Source organism: Schistocerca nitens, chromosome 1, assembly GCF_023898315.1.
Source record: "Schistocerca nitens isolate TAMUIC-IGC-003100 chromosome 1, iqSchNite1.1, whole genome shotgun sequence".
Taxonomy (NCBI): Eukaryota; Metazoa; Arthropoda; class Insecta; order Orthoptera; family Acrididae; genus Schistocerca; species Schistocerca nitens.
In genome coordinates, this window is record NC_064614.1 from 752,103,569 (window position 1) to 752,120,083 (window position 16,515).

Consider the following 16,515-nt stretch of genomic DNA (forward strand, 5'->3'; position numbering starts at 1 on the left):
GACAAATGTTTTTCACCAGAGGCGAAACAATTCCGAAACATCGCACCACTGACCTACACTTGTTCAGCTGCAGCACACCAAAAAGTTACTGCTGAGTGGACTCCATCGTGCTTCAGATTGAGGCCGTAAACGCGATTCTTCTAGGAATGACCGTTATGTCGTAACGCAGAAGGCTTTATAATCGGGTCAAAGAACAATTGTGGTAACATAGCAAAACAATGTTTAGCATGTGTCAATCGATATATTAAACTGTTAAAAAAATTGGCATTTGAAACTGAAGTCGGTCGCCGTATTGACGCCACTTCGGCGACTTGCATGTCAATGATGATGATGATAATGATGATGAAGGACACACAACACCCAGTCCCCTGCTGGGAATCGAACCCGGGCAGTGGCGTGGAAGCAGTAACGCTACCGCTGCGCTAGGGAGGCGGACGTACAACAGAATGTGTGTAAGGAATGTAAAAAGTGATGGTTGGCTGTGTGGGGACCTTCAAATTCTAAATAAGAAAAAAAGTTTCGTAACACGTGGAAAGCATGAAGGAAGGAGGCCAGCGTTCCTTGGACACCTGTACCAAATGACCAAATAGAGTAACCAGAAAGATTTTCGACTACCAATGGGAAACAAATGATCACTACAAACCATTTTAAAATATGTGGTGAGTTTTAATACCTCAAAACTCCAAATGTTAGCAAGAAGTGTGTTTTTACAACACAAACTTTGGAAGAGCTTCATCGTGAAGGCAGAACTGAAAATCGAGAAGAACTGCGGGAGAACAACAAAGAATACTGGGAAGCAAATGTGCGAAGCAACACTGGAGTCAAAGAGACCTTTGCTCCTCGGGGAAAAATTTATGTATCGTAAATCAAAAGTGTTTCTAAAATAAATAAATAAATACAGTTTATAACATCTGACATAAATTTAAGTGTCACCAAGTCTTTTTTGGAGGCATTTCTATGGAGTGTAGCCTTGTACGAAAGTGAAACGTGGACGATAAGGCAGTCCATACAGTTCAGAAAAGAAGCGGATAAAAGCTTTTGAAATGTTGAGCTACAGGAGAATGCTGAACATCAAATGGATACCAGAATGAGATTTTCACTCTGCAGCGGAGTGTGCGCTGATATGAAACTTCCTGGCAGATTAAAACTCCTGAAAGAAAGGAAACATCCCCCAGGCTGTGGCTAAGCCATGTCTCCGCTATATCCTTTCTTTCAGGAGTGCTAGTTCTGCAAGGTTCGCAGGAGAGCTTCTGTAAAGTTTGGAAGGTAGGAGACGAGGTACTGGCAGAAGTAAAGCTGTGAGTACCGGGCGTGAGTCGTGCTTCGGTAGCTCAGTTGGTAGAGCACTTGCCCGCGAAAGGCAAAGGTCCCGAGTTCGAGTCTCGGTCGGGCACACAGTTTTAATCTGCCAGGAAGTTTCATCAAATGGATAGTTCGAGTAAACTATTAAGAATTTCTAAATCGAACTAACGAAAATAAAATTGTGGGATAACTTGATCAAATCAAACGAAGGGATCGATGGATATGAAGGAAGTTTGGAGGTGTGTGTGTGTGTCAAGAGCGGCGGGGGGGGGGGGGGGGGGGGTAAAAATTATAGAAAGCCTAAGACTTGAGTAGTTATTCAGAGATGAAAATGCTTGCACTGTGCTTGCACTGAACAGACTGACGTGGAGATTTGCATAAAAGCTGTCTTAGGACTGAAGGCCACCACTAAGAACTTCGTGATTCAACATGATGAACCATATAATCGACTGTTATCGAAAACGAATGATCCTCTAGCAGTTTCGTACATCACCATTTTCCCTTGTTACAGTTACAAGCTTTCGCTGTCTATTCTTGTTCGACAGCTATGAAAATACATCAGTGAGAAAGTTACAGTACACCCCGAAGAGGGTTTAAACCAACTTATGTTCGCATTAGCGGAATCGGCGACCACAGCAACTGAGCCGTATATCACGCGACTGGCAGCTGCGAGGTCGCAGTGTTGCGGAGGGAGACCTGCTCTTTGCTCTTCACCGACCACTTCCTTCGTTTTTCTTCGGCAAGCTTCGTGTCTGTTTCTAACAAGCTACAGATGGGCGACTGCGAAACAGTCTCCGAGAATTATGGCACATATCTCGTCGCAGACGTGTTCCCCATTCCTCCTCCATTACCATCCAAGTGCGTGTCTGCTGCGTTTCTTTGAGGACGATTGGACGAACCTGATGCATGCATTTCATCACACCAGTCTGCATGATATCAGACGATTGGAAATAAATATATGTTCTTAACTACTTTTTTTGCTCATTTGAAAAGTGTTTTTAGTTTTCCCTTCATCAGTCTAGAAAAACTGATATCTAATATTTTTTGTTGGTCCTCGAATTCACAAAATGATGAAGCATCACGAAGTTGGAAAAACATGAATGTTAGGAAAAAGAAGATGCATGGATTGCCTTCATATCTGTTACTGAAAACGCTCTAGGGAATAAAAACTTCCAAATCACTATAACGCTGTGAAAACCATGGAAAATTTCAAGAAGTTAGGCTGCAATAAGAATGTGAAAGTCAACTTTACTCACATACTGTCTACCTCCCTGACAATGCAGGTTCGTGTGGTAAAGGTTAATGCGTGTTTCTTTTAGAGAATACAGTACGTACGGAAGCCAAACCTGAAGGTGCCAAGTCAGCACAGTATGGCAAGAAACAGAACCTGGTTTGTAACATCGGTCGGTGGCAATCTATCATGCACATTGGGATAAGAGACTCACCGGCTGGAAAAGACATCAGTACTAGCCTTGCTGAAGGAAGCATTGGCACCTTCCACCAACATGATTTAGGGGAAGCAAGTGCTCTCGAATTCCTTTGACCGAGCGAGGTAAAGCAGTGGCAAGACGCCAAACTCGTATTTGGGAGGATGGCGGTTCAAAGCACAGTCCGATGATCCAAATTTAAGTTTTCGGAGGTTCCCCTCATCCGCTTAAGGCGAGTGCCGTGACAGTTCCTTCTCAGTCCGAGCATGTACTCAGACTCTAACCACTACGTTGATGTTACTTCTGATTCTTGTGCACCTGACGTGTACCTTGTTCAGCCTTCGATATCCTTAAGATACGTGGAAGTGCTGATCTGACAGATCCGGAGGGAAGTGACTACATGCCTTACTTTCCTATAGAACTAGGAGCTTTCTTTCAAGATCCGCTCTTGTACGCCAGCAAACTATTCATTTTGTCTTTACCATCGTCTTCGTTAAGGATTCCCTTGGGTAGTTGCTGTTGACCAATCGTCGTTTGAGACGAATCCAAAGAAGGACCCAGCAAGGAGCAGGACAAGACATGCACACCCCTTCCCCTCTCCCCTCTAGAAAATAATGTTGTGATCTGTGCATACCGGACTCGTATCCTACCCCGCCGCACAAAAAAGGCTTATTAGTTCAGTGTCTGAAGAAAGCCACAACAGGTAATAGATGAATGTATGTATGTATGTTTTGAACCGGGGACCTAGAAAAGAAGGAGAGACTTCGTCGCCGCCGTAGCCCTCAGTGGTACAAAACCCCAGAACAGGCTCCAGCAGTCCACTCACCCCACCGCCGCCCCACACCGAACCCAGGGTTATTGTGCGGTTCGGCCCCCAGTGGACCCCCCCCCCCCTCCCGTCCCCGGGAACGTCTCATTCCAGATGAGTGTAACCGCAGTGTTTGCGTGGTAGAGTAATTATGGTGTCCGCGTACCCGCGTACGTGGAGACTGTTTGCGCAACAATCGCCGACATAGTGTAACTGAGGCGGAATAAGGAGAACCAGTCCGCATTCGCTGAGGCAGATGGAAAACCGCTTTAAAAACCATCCACAGACTGGCCGGCACTCCAGACCTCGACACTAATCCGCGGGGCGGATTCGCGCCGGGTACCGGCACGCCTTCCCGCTCGGGAAGCAGTGCGTTAGACCGAACGGCTAGCCGGGCGGGCTACATGAAATGGATAATGCAAGTGTAACACGAGTCATTTGACGCGATATCTAGAGAATTTTTCGCAGTTCGCCTCTATTTTCCTCTGCAACAAAAAGATGCCAAACGGTTGTGGGCTCTAAAAGCAGCGCCGCACCTTCGATTCGCGGCGATTTTTTGTTTCTGTTGCTAGCCAACGTCAAAATCTACTATAAATAAGAGCGCTGAAAGTATTAGTTTGCATCTGAAAGTTATGTCTAACAGCGAAATAATATGTACAAAGCTCACACAAAGCAGAAACTATACTGTCTCAGTTAAGCACGTCATAGGTAGTGTGTGCTGGGGACGTGACAGCATTGGTATCTTTTGCGATAAATAAATACAGTTTTCGAATCGGCCTGAGTTTTATTTTGTAAGAAATTGTGGTTTCTTCTCATGCTTCAACAAAACTAATATAGATTACCTCGCCTAACTCGGAGAACTCTGATGATTTTTGCTGAAAATTTTCGTGCTACCAACATTAACTGATTTCCAGATCGCCTGTAAAGAGCTTCGCACCATACAGTAAACGCAAAACAAATGTGGAGAAACAAAATAACTGAAGTGTAAATGTGTGTTTCAACCTATGGTTACGAGTTTATCAAGACAGGCTAAAATAACAACAAATTCACTGAAGGTGCGAAATGAATTTGGGAAATTAAATAGATATATTGCAGCAAGAATAAACGTGTAGCTTATAAACGAAAGTAAACAAGAATGTACTGTACTGTCACCGCCTTTGTGTCTTTTTCAAAAAAGACAGAGAAATATGCCTTCATTAACCTCACATGCAGGTCGCGAGGTGGAGAATGTTACAGTCACAATATTAACGGACAGCCAAGAATCTCTGTCCACGTCGCAAGATACTTTCTACGGACGGATATTCATGTCTAAATTCTGAGACGTGGAAACATAGAGCCACAGCAACCGCAATACTTGGTTGAATCAACAGGCGAACTGATACCACAATAATAAACCCTTTGCACTCATTTTTATAACTGATCACGTGTGTGCAGTGTTTTAATATTTGCCGTGATAATATATTATCAAGAAATGGTGTGATATGTTGAAAATAGGGTATTACCGTAACAAACAAATACAGAAGGATAACTAGATGAAATAACTGTCTAAACAGCTGTGCAACTGGACGGCAAATAGATGGAATTAAAGAAAAGAAAAGTAAGAACTGTGTCGAGCCCGCGCGTCGATAACATACCTAGTTGAATGGGGCAATCTCCCCTGCCCCCCTTTCCGGACGATGTTGCAACAATAGTGCCACTGCCGCTAACAACGTTAAGTTACCTTGCCGGAGGAGTAAGCTGTTGCAGGAAATGCGCCGGACGGCCAAATACGGAAGCGAGGAGGATCGCAGGGTGGCAGAGGCAGTGTGAGAGGTGAGGTATCGCCCTTGCTCGCCTCAGGTGCAACAGACAGGGCCCGTTGTGCAAGAGTGGCGGCGAAGGCGCGCGGCGGACGGGGGCCAGGCTTTCTCGACAGCCGCTCCTTGTCCCACTTGGTAAGGTCGCAGCCAATTGCTGCTTGGCCCAGCCGCGCGCGATTTTGAAACCCGGCGGGTACGCCACCGCCACCAAACCGCAAGGCGCGAGGTCACTCAGTAGGGACGTGCTCAGCCTCATTTACAGCTTTCTTAAAGCCCCTTTACACGAGAGACTTTCTTGTTGCAATCGATTATTTGTGGCAAGTAAGACTACTGAAGCGCCCTCTGGTATTTTATTCCTGTACGAGCATCGACTGTCAGGCGTGGTTGTTATTGTTTACACATCAGTGTTAAAACTTGGCGTGTAGTGAGAGCTGTCGGCTGTGCAGTCTGTCACCTGAACGGTGAAAGTGGGATTATGAGGGGGCGATCCTTTTACGAAAATATCCAAATGTAGTAACATAATGTAGGAGCAACAAAGATAACAACGTTTATTAATGACGAAAGCAAGACTCACAGTTGATGTTTTTGACAAAGAGCGTATGGTTAATATTTCACGCCTCTGAGAACTGAAAGAAGAGGTACACTGTTGTCCAAACAATTCAAAACACCTACGTTTTGTCCCGAGAAAATACATACTCACAAACATATGCAATGATATGTGCGTATAGCCTTATTGGCCGAGAGTCCCGTCTGCGCTATGCGGCCGCCTGGCTGCAAGTTCTTTCATTTGACGCCACTTCGGCGTCTTGCGCGTAAATGATGATGACAACGAACACACACCCTGTCTCGAGCGGAATAAAGTCCCCGACTAGGCCGCGATCGAACCCTGAATACCGTGATAGAGAGTCAGCAACGCTAACCACAAAACCACGAGCTGCTGACCTTACAATTTTATCAAATAATACGTACAAGGAAGTAAAGAGCACCATCTTACGTTATCCTTAGTGTCTGGTTTTCCTTGTACGTGCGAGAGAACATGGAAAATTATATTTGTCATTAAATGTATTCAACTTTTCACTGCTGAAGCAATTTTCATTGAAATTAGTTATCTATTTACGTTCTCATTTCTGTACAGTGTAGACTTAGTCTTTTTTCACGCATTTGAAACGTAAACATATGTTTCCCTTGCAGTTATTCCGTGTCTCTTGTGAAAAGACGATAGTAGGAAAAACAGGTCAATGTGCAACCTTTACAACGTGTCGCCTGAACAAAGCAAACAACAACATACAGATTATCAAGAAAGAAGAGGCTGTCTCGGTTGCAAATAAAGATTAAGAAGAAACAAAAGCACGAAAAACATTACTATAATAGGACTGAGTGCGACGAGATAGGTCAACTTTCGATGTTTGTAAACGACTATACACTCTCCTGTTTCTGCTCATGCGCTGTGTACGGCGTACTCACAATCTTATAAATCCATACTAGGTTCAGTGAATTGATCACTGACGTCACTGACCCACTTGTGACGTGGTTGGTGGTTAATTTACACGCAAGAGACAAACACCCACAACGAGTATTCGATTCTGACCAGAAAGTCGCTCGTGTAATGTGTATTACACCAAAATGTTGCAGGCTGTACTATTAATGCTAACAAGTCAAGTGAAGACTCGAAGAAATGTGACGAAATTTGCTTCCGAGATGTACAAGTATTACATGTAGATACTGTGTACAGTAGAAAGGAAAGAGACAACGCAGTGGCGAGGAATTTGAATATTTACTCCATAATGGCAGAGGTAGAAAGTATATAAAATGTATACTGAAATTAGTAAGAAAATCTCTCCTGGGATACGCTAAAGTCGAAAATAAATTTAAGTTATTGCAAGTCTTTCCTGACAGTGTATGTTCGGAGTGTAGCTTCATAAGGAAGTGAAAAGAGGACGATAATTATTAAAGACAAGAAAACAATAAAGTATTTTGAAATTTGGTGTTAGAATGTTGAAGATCTAGAGTTGTAGAACTACCGCAGGCTACCTTAGACTATCTTAAGTCAACGTAGACTACGGTAGCTTTCCTAGTAGCTTTGGTCAGATAAGATGGGAACCGCTTTACCCGTACGTTAGATGTGCTGCATATACATTGGGCGTTACATGATTTCGATAGCTTTGTTTGCATATATGATCACTGTTTTACTAGATTACCCTAGTAATCAGAGGTACAGAACCATCTACAAACTGATTGAGGATATATAACTAGTCACATAACGTAAAGAACATTTTTGTTCTACGTAGTTATCCTTCTATCTGTTACTTAAAAGCAAACTGTTTATAGCAAGATTGAATCTGTCAATATTTCATTCAGGTTTTATTCGAAAAGTGTTGATTTGTTACGTAAGACAGGGAGATCACGTAAAAATAATAAAATACAGGTTTATCATAAAGCGCCAGGAAACTCAATTTTCTCAAGAAAAGGTAAAATTAAAGAAAACTCAAAACAAAAACACATCAAACACCGTTTCAGTACTTCGGCGAGCTTATATAAAACATGTTTCTGTTACTGCTAAACAACTTTCGCACTTATAAATAATAATACAAAAATTTTGCCTTTAATAATGATGAAGAACTTTATATTGAGTGCAAAATAATAATAATTACACAGTTTTTTGTTTGTGCATGTAAACTGCACTTTCATCAAATGTAATTGCTTTTGTTATATAGAGATGCAGAAGTTATACAAGCAGCTAATTTTTATTATTTATTAAATTCCATTTATACTCTTCAAGGATGTAAAGTGCACAATGGACTAACACTGAACGATTCACTGTGCGATTGTAGTTGCGTGCAAAGGAAACAAAGAAAGAAACAAAAAATAAAGAGAAGTCATCAGCTTCCGATATCTCCCTCACTATTCATGTATATTTCTTTCCCTACCAATGCTACTAATACAACCGGTAATCCTAACACTCAATACGTCATTTATGTTTTCTGTGAAAACTACCAGACCGTAAGTTTGTTAGAGCGCAGCTGTGTAAGATTACATCAATATATCGATTAATTAAAGAATGCATACTGAGTTGAAATGAGGAGTAAATAGCTTTATGGCACAACTTGAGGGATGGGTTGATAGGACACATCTTGAAGCATCAACAAATCATCAAGACTGGGGTGTGGAAGTTGTAAAGGGAGACCAAGAGTTGACTATAAGAAGTCGGCTGAAATGGATATAGGTTTAGCAGTTATGCAGAGACGGAGAGAACTGCACAAGGTACGCTAGTGTGGAGAGCTGCATCCAATCAGTTTTCGGAGCGATGACTTCAACAAAAACACTACAGAAGGGAAGGAAAACACTTTTCTGGCTGCTTCGGTGGCCTTAGGGTGTAATGTCAGTGCCAGGTGAAAATGAGGTCACAGGTTCTATTTCCTCCTGGCGAATTGATTATGGCTTTTAAATGTGCTATTACAGCATGCGCCCACTGTAATGATAAAATTGAATGATATAACTGAGCACATGCGTATGTGTGCATATCAACGAAAGAGAAGCAAGTAGATGGTAAAACGCACTGAAATACAATCGTCAATAATTGAATCGGGCATGGCTACAGTACTGGAGAGAGACAACAGCGGATGGAGTAAGTAGTTCTCCGAGCTTTTAAATGGTACGGAGGACCTTGGCCGATTTTAGGCAGCCAGTGAATGTTTTAATGCAGTGAGTGATAAGGAACGATAAGTCACTAATTTCGCATACCAATTGTATGTATGTATAGCGACATGCCCTGCTTCGGAGACATCGAGTGGTATTGAGGATTCCGGATCGGAATAGCATAATGGTAACGCGACTGTTTGCGAAAAGCAAGAGACTAAATTTCATGTCCTGGCCATAGCAAAAATTTTGATTTGTAGACACTGACTATTACCCAAACTTCAGTATTTTTCCTTCCGTTTTGCTGATCTTTGTGGATGACAGGCTTATGTGTAACAGTATGTGAAAATCTAAAACTGAATGTATGAGCAAAGAAGCAATGCACCGTCAGATAAATGACGTTTTTTGCACGGTAAGTCTTACATCCCATGTCTCTAATTTGTTGACTAGAATAATAAATGTTGTATAGAAAACAGTAAGTGCTATCATTTCGGTAACACCAAAAACTCTCCTTTTGGTACATCTGTTCAGATGGAAACATGTAGATCCTGGGGGTACCTACGACACCGGCCGCTAAAATACTTTTATCAGGTGGACATTTCCAGTAGACTGCGTTCTACAGAAATCTTCGTGGACTAGCAGCGTCTTGCACAACAAATATAAAATAATTACGGATATTTTTTCAAAATTACTCACCTCCCTTTGGCGAGGATGCGATCCGCTCGACCGATGTGGCGCTGCAGATCAAACACACTGGTAACCTAGAACAGAAAAGATATATAAGATACAAGAAAAAAAGAGGGAAGAAAAGAGATATCGAACGTGTTAGAAATCAACCAGCACTACGTTATAGAAATTTCTCTTGCATTTACATTAAGGAAGAGTGGCCTAATGTACAAGATACTTCAAGACCTGTGTCATTATCTTCTGCGGTTCGCTACGTACAGTATGTCACATTTTATTTATTTATTCTCACGACAAAACTTAGCCAAATGCTATCCACGCTTTTCCGTTGTTATACAGGTGCCTGGTGATAATCTACATGACGAAAACTTGTAGCAAATAAAAACTTTTTATTTAAGCATCTGCTTATCTCGGTAATAATTACGTTCTCTAAGTATTTACAATGTCTGGGGCACCAGCTACATGAAATTTACTGCATAAAAGACAATGTTACAGGGCAGGAACAGGTGGCTCTCTTCTGTCGCAGAGCCGCCAGCCAGTCCAGTTGTTGTAGAAGCCACTCTCGCCTTCATTCACACTCTCCGGACACGGGCCAACGCCATACTGTATAGTGTACTGCTGAGGGGTGCGGCTGTTTGCGCTCCGTGGCCTTGTGGCGCCAGGACAGAAAGCGATAAACTCCACGACCACATGGCTGTAGCCTTTCAACGCACTCGCCTTGGTGCCGCGTCCGTGTACAAAACGTTTCCCCTTGAATGGCGTATGCCCTCTTTTTGGTAGCAGCTATCGCCATCCACGCTTCGGCGATTAGAGTAAGATTTACTTGACGTGACGTCAGTAAGGACTCTCTCTTTTTGGTTTATCTATCTTAAGACAACGCACACAAACTGACAAGAGGGAGGCGTCGCCAGTCGCTATAGTAATTATGACATCACATACGATTTTCGTCACAATGCAACAACGGGTCCGAGAAACTGGTACGCTCGCAGCTAGGAGGGTTGATTCTAGTGCTCCACGGACGCGCCACACTCCCGACTTTGAAGAGGGTGTCCTTTGTCATGTACAAGGTAACCCGCGGGCAAGTCTTCGAAACATTGTAGAGTGCACAGTTCTTCGCTCATTGTCTCCGCTGTATACACACCGTGAAGCGGGCGACCTTCAAACTTATTCTGCATCCTGATGGTATATTTTCGGACATGGCTGCATTTCTGGACTTGGGTTCCTTTTCACGACTTTATCTACTGCGTCACTCGACAACCACAAGAAGCCTGTAACAGGAATTGCGAAACACCCAGTACAAAGCTACACTCCAGACAAAGAAATTGTTGAATCTTTCTTTGTTCTATCAGATTTGTTTTTTTTAACAACCGTTTCATCTTTTCAAGAGCGCCTTTACCGATGAATACTTCATTTTTTTTATTTTTTCCTCACAGCATTCATTTACCATCATCAAAATTTCTCAGTTTCTTCATTTACCACCATCACACTTCCTCAATACTTCCTTTCAGGTCTTCCCTTACATATTTTGATGGAACCGTCATCTTTTCTGATTTTCATTACTTCGGCCTTTTCTACATTTATCTTCATTCCCTATGCTTTTCCCATTTTTGTGATACTCTGTATGATACAATGTAGCTCTTCTTGTGATGTTACCTACACAGCTTGATCATTTATGTATTTAATTGTCTTTATGCTTTCTTCTCATATTATTATGTGTTTTCCTTTTGTAATGCTTTATATAAATATTGAAAAGCAAACAACATCCTTGTCTAACATTTCTTCAGACACCCGTCCCGGCCGTTTCCTCATCCCCAATTCTTACTACTACTTTTCATCTTATTTACCTATTTCCGTGCTTCCACTCTACGCAAAATGTTTCAGCATGTTCAGAAATACCGTTCAATACCTCTGTTAAACTCCTCTTCCCGACCAACAAACAAATTTACGTATTCCTATTATCTTCTAGCATTCTTCGTCCTATCATCCTCAGACATCAAATGACATCTCGTTTCCCTCCTCCTTTCCTGAATCCATACTGATTTCCTGAACGCTTAATTCAAATCTCTTGAGTACTGACTGATACACAACCTTTGTAATATGACATATATTATAACATGAGGTTTTTGATAGCTCTTGGCTGCAGCCAGTAGTACGAAGATGGTGAAATGACACAAAACAGAGCATTTAATGAGTTTTTCATTGCATCGTTTGCTGGCATCCTTCATTTCTTTCTATCTTGCAGTAATCTCTTCTTTTCAACTCTAGGAACGTACTGCACTCATTATTTTTCTTCTGTTTGACTATCTATAATCCCCCCCCACCACCACCACCACCACTGTGCAACAGTCTCGCTTCCCCTCCCCCTCCCCTTTCCAGTTCAATTAGTGGATAGTTTATGGAAAGGGAGACTGTTGGCACCCCACTGTGTGATCCGCAATGTCTCTAATTTTAGTATCGTCCCAATTATTCAAGACGTATGTTGACAGAGGGAGCATGTTTCTTGACTCACTTTCGAACGTCAGCCATTGGAAATTTTGTGAGAAAGTCTCTCCGCTATTCACATCATCTCTGTTGTGAAGTTTCTCACTTTAATTAGTTGACCATTATTTTGACACTTTCATGCTGACAAAAAAAAAAAAAAGGTCAGTGACGAATCGTGCAGTCTTACGCACCATTTAGAGAAGCATGGTAACGGATGCGACCATTCATATGCCCGACTAATTTATTGATAAATCGCTTGCGACCTATTTATTTTTATTGGCATTAATTCGGACCCCCACTAACAGCGCAGATTCCCAAATCCACAATTAAGATTAGTATACTTTACTTGCAGTCGCTTGTTGTCCAGAGCTACAGGTCCACGTCTTCGTACAAAACGTCAGACGTGATATTTTAACCTTATTAATGAAAAACAAAAGCTTCGAATAATCTTGATTAGCTGTTGTTCTGCACATAAACAACATGAAGTCGATGACTAAACAACTGCAATATACTGCTGCCTAAGTGAGACAGTGTTGCTGTCTTCACCCTAGGCAAAACAATGCAGCGCCATAAGACTCACCAAAATAACCGCCCACACAAGTGAGGTCCCTCCGGCTGAGGCAGCTTCTTGTACTCAGTGGCTAGTAACGTCATTCCCTATGCAAGAATTACGACGTGTCTTATGACTCAGATTAAGCATCTTAGAAATTTATGTTGATAGCTAATAATACAAATACACTCCTGGAAATTGAAATAAGAACACCGTGAATTCATTGTCCCAGGAAGGGGAAACTTTATTGACACATTCCTGGGGTCAGATACATCACATGATCACACTGACAGAACCACAGGCACATAGACACAGGCAACAGAGCATGCACAATGTCGGCACTAGTACAGTGTATATCCACCTTTCGCAGCAATGCAGGCTGCTATTCTCCCATGGAGACGATCGTAGAGATGCTGAATGTAGTCCTGCGGAACGGCTTGCCATGCCATTTCCACCTGGCGCCTCAGTTGGACCAGCGTTCGTGCTGGACGTGCAGACCGCGTGAGACGACGCTTCATCCAGTCCCAAACATGCTCAATGGGGGACAGATCCGGAGATCTTGCTGGCCAGGGTAGTTGACTTACACCTTCTAGAGCACGTTGGGTGGCACGGGATACATGCGGACGTGCATTGTCCTGTTGGAACAGCAAGTTCCCTTGCCGGTCTAGGAATGGTAGAACGATGGGTTCGATGACGGTTTGGATGTACCGTGCACTATTCAGTGTCCCCTCGACGATCACCAGTGGTGTACGGCCAGTGTAGGAGATCGCTCCCCACACCATGATGCCGGGTGTTGGCCCTGTGTGCCTCGGTCGTATGCAGTCCTGATTGTGGCGCTCACCTGCACGGCGCCAAACACGCATACGACCATCATTGGCACCAAGGCAGAAGCGACTCTCATCGCTGAAGACGACACGTCTCCATTCGTCCCTCCATTCACGCCTGTCGCGACACCACTGGAGGCGGGCTGCACGATGTTGGGGCGTGAGCGGAAGACGGCCTAACGGTGTGCGGGACCGTAGCCCAGCTTCATGGAGACGGTTGCGAATGGTCCTCGCCGATACCCCAGGAGCAACAGTGTCCCTAATTTGCTGGGAAGTGGCGGTGCGGTCCCCTACGGCACTGCGTAGGATCCTACGGTCTTGGCGTGCATCCGTGCGTCGCTGCGGTCCGGTCCCAGGTCGACGGGCACGTGCACCTTCCGCCGACCACTGGCGACAACATCGATGTACTGTGGAGACCTCACGCCCCACGTGTTGAGCAATTCGGCGGTACGTCCACCCGGCCTCCCGCATGCCCACTATACGCCCTCGCTCAAAGTCCGTCAACTGCACATACGGTTCACGTCCACGCTGTCGCGGCATGCTACCAGTGTGAAAGACTGCGATGGAGCTCCGTATGCCACGGCAAACTGGCTGACACTGACGGCGGCGGTGCACAAATGCTGCGCAGCTAGCGCCATTCGACGGCCAACACCGCGGTTCCTGGTGTGTCCGCTGTGCCGTGCGTGTGATCATTGCTTGTACAGCCCTCTCGCAGTGTCCGGAGCAAGTATGGTGGGTCTGACACACCGGTGTCAATGTGTTCTTTTTTCCATTTCCAGGAGTGTAGTTCACTGCATCCGAATAACACTGGGAGTCCCTCCCAAATTTCCAGTTATGGCTGCATGAAAATTGTATTTATATTTTTGAGTGAACCAGATTGAAATGGGTGGAAAGGGCTGAAACAAACAAAAACAAAAATAACTAGAAAAGTGACTAATAAAAATCTAACAGGATGTTACCATGTACATCAAATGATTCCGTTTGATCAGAAGATTACAAAACTGTAATTGGATTTCGTCTAGGCGAATTATTTTGAAAGTTGTCGACTTTCCGTTTCCACCGAAATACATCCATTTCTTCAAAAGGATTCTCTAAAAAAGTTTCAGAATTACAAGAAACAGCGTTCTCACATCAGGCTTCGCAGAACTGGTTGATGGTATGGTAGCCATCTCCTACAAAACCTATTATGTCACTGCGAACAAAAGGCGCTTCTGACTTCCAAACCATGTTATTCAAGCTGGGTATAATTTCTAAAAGAGAAAACGAATAAAAAATTTTAACCACACGAAGAAAGCAGACGATATAAAATCAAGTGAAAGGATCAATATGAAAAGGGATGGATAATTTCAGGCAGTTCTGTGTAACTGTCTAAAGTGTCTGTCATATTACATCAGAACCAACTGATGTCATGGGATAGCGAAATTAACGTATACAGATGGCAGTAGTATTGCGTACATACGGTATAAAAGGGCAGTGCATTGGCAGAGCTATCATTTACGCTCAGGTGATTCATGTGGAAGGATTATGGCCGCACGACGGGAATTAACAGACTTTGAATGCAGAATGGTAGTTGGAGCTAGACGTAAGGGGCATACCATTTCGAAAACCGTTAGGGAGAATACCAGATTTCAGACATTATCCCTCGCTACGAACAACACTCTGGCCGACTGCCTTCACTTAACGACCAACAGCTGCGGCGTTTGCGTAGATGATGATGATGATTTTTTTGTGGGGCGCTCAACAGTGCGGTTATCAGCGCCCTTACAAATTCCCAACTTTTGCTCAGTCCAATCTCGCCACTTACATGAATGATGATGAAATGATGAGGACAGCACAAACACCCAGTCATGTTGAGGCAGGTGAAAATCAACATTTGCGTAGAGTTGTCAGTGCTAACAAACAAGCAACTCCGCGTGAAATAACCGCGTAAATCAATGCGGAACGTACGACTATCCTATCCGTTACGACAGTGCGGCGAAATTTGGCGTTACTGGACTATGTCAGCAGATGATCGACGCGAGTGGATCTGCTAACAGCATGATATCGCCTGCAGCGCCTCTCCTGGGCTCCTACCCACATCGGTTGTACCCTGGACGACTGTAAAACAGTGGCCTGGTGAGACGAGTTCCAATTTCAGTTGGTAAGAGTTGATGGTAGGATTCGAGTGTGACGCAGACCCGACAAAGCTGTGACTCCAAGATGTCAACAAGGCGCCTTCCAAGCTGGAGGTGGCTCCTTAATAGTGTGGGCCGGTGTTTACATGGAATGGACTTGATCCTTTGGCCCATCTGCTACTTGGAGACAATTTGCAACCATTTATGGATTTCATTTTCCCAAGCAACAATGGAATTTTTACGGATGCCTTCTGCGTCATGTCATGGGGTCAACAATTGTTTGCGACTGGTTTGAGGAACGTTCTGGACAACGCGAGCGAATGATTTGGCCACCCAGATCACCCAACATAAATCCCATTGAACATTTGTGGGACATAATTGCGGGGCCGGTTCGTGCACAGAATCCTGCACCGGCAAGTCTTCCGCACTTATGGACGGCTATAGATGCAACATGATTCAATAGTTCTTCAGGGGACTTCCAACGACTCGTTGAGTCCAAGCCACGTCCAGTTGCTGCACTACGCCGGGAAAAAGGAGATCCGACACGATATCAGACGTATCCCATGACAACGTGTCACCTCAGCGCAGATCAGTTTATCGTAATCGATCCCTGATTTATGAAAGACGCGGCGAGGTGATCAAAATTACATCACACACTGTTCAAGTAATGTGAGTGCTATCATTTTGTTAAGTGTGGTCATTTATTCTTCATTCTCTTTGTCTTCCCACCCACCTAGGTGGAGCAAAGTTGAGACATACTGTCCACATTACCAATGATGGCAGTTCAAATATCAGTCCGGTCATACAAATTTTAATTTTTTTACTTTTTCTACACCGCTTAAGACAAATGCTGGGATGGTTTCCTTGGAAAGCACGTGATCGAGCTCATT

The 16,515-nt window shown here is 43.7% G+C and overlaps 1 protein-coding gene across 7 annotated transcripts in view; it reads right to left on the reverse strand.

Annotated features, from left to right (window-relative positions):
* LOC126260677 (phosphatidate phosphatase LPIN2) overlaps positions 1 to 16,515 on the reverse strand; it is a 326,438-nt gene that overhangs the window by 123,875 nt on the left and 186,048 nt on the right. For all 7 annotated transcript variants that reach the window (XR_007546646.1, XM_049958020.1, XM_049958027.1 and 4 more), the window contains exon 3: positions 9,669 to 9,733. The gene's annotated coding sequence lies outside the window, so the exon portion shown is untranslated. The remainder of the gene's footprint in view (positions 1 to 9,668; positions 9,734 to 16,515) is intronic.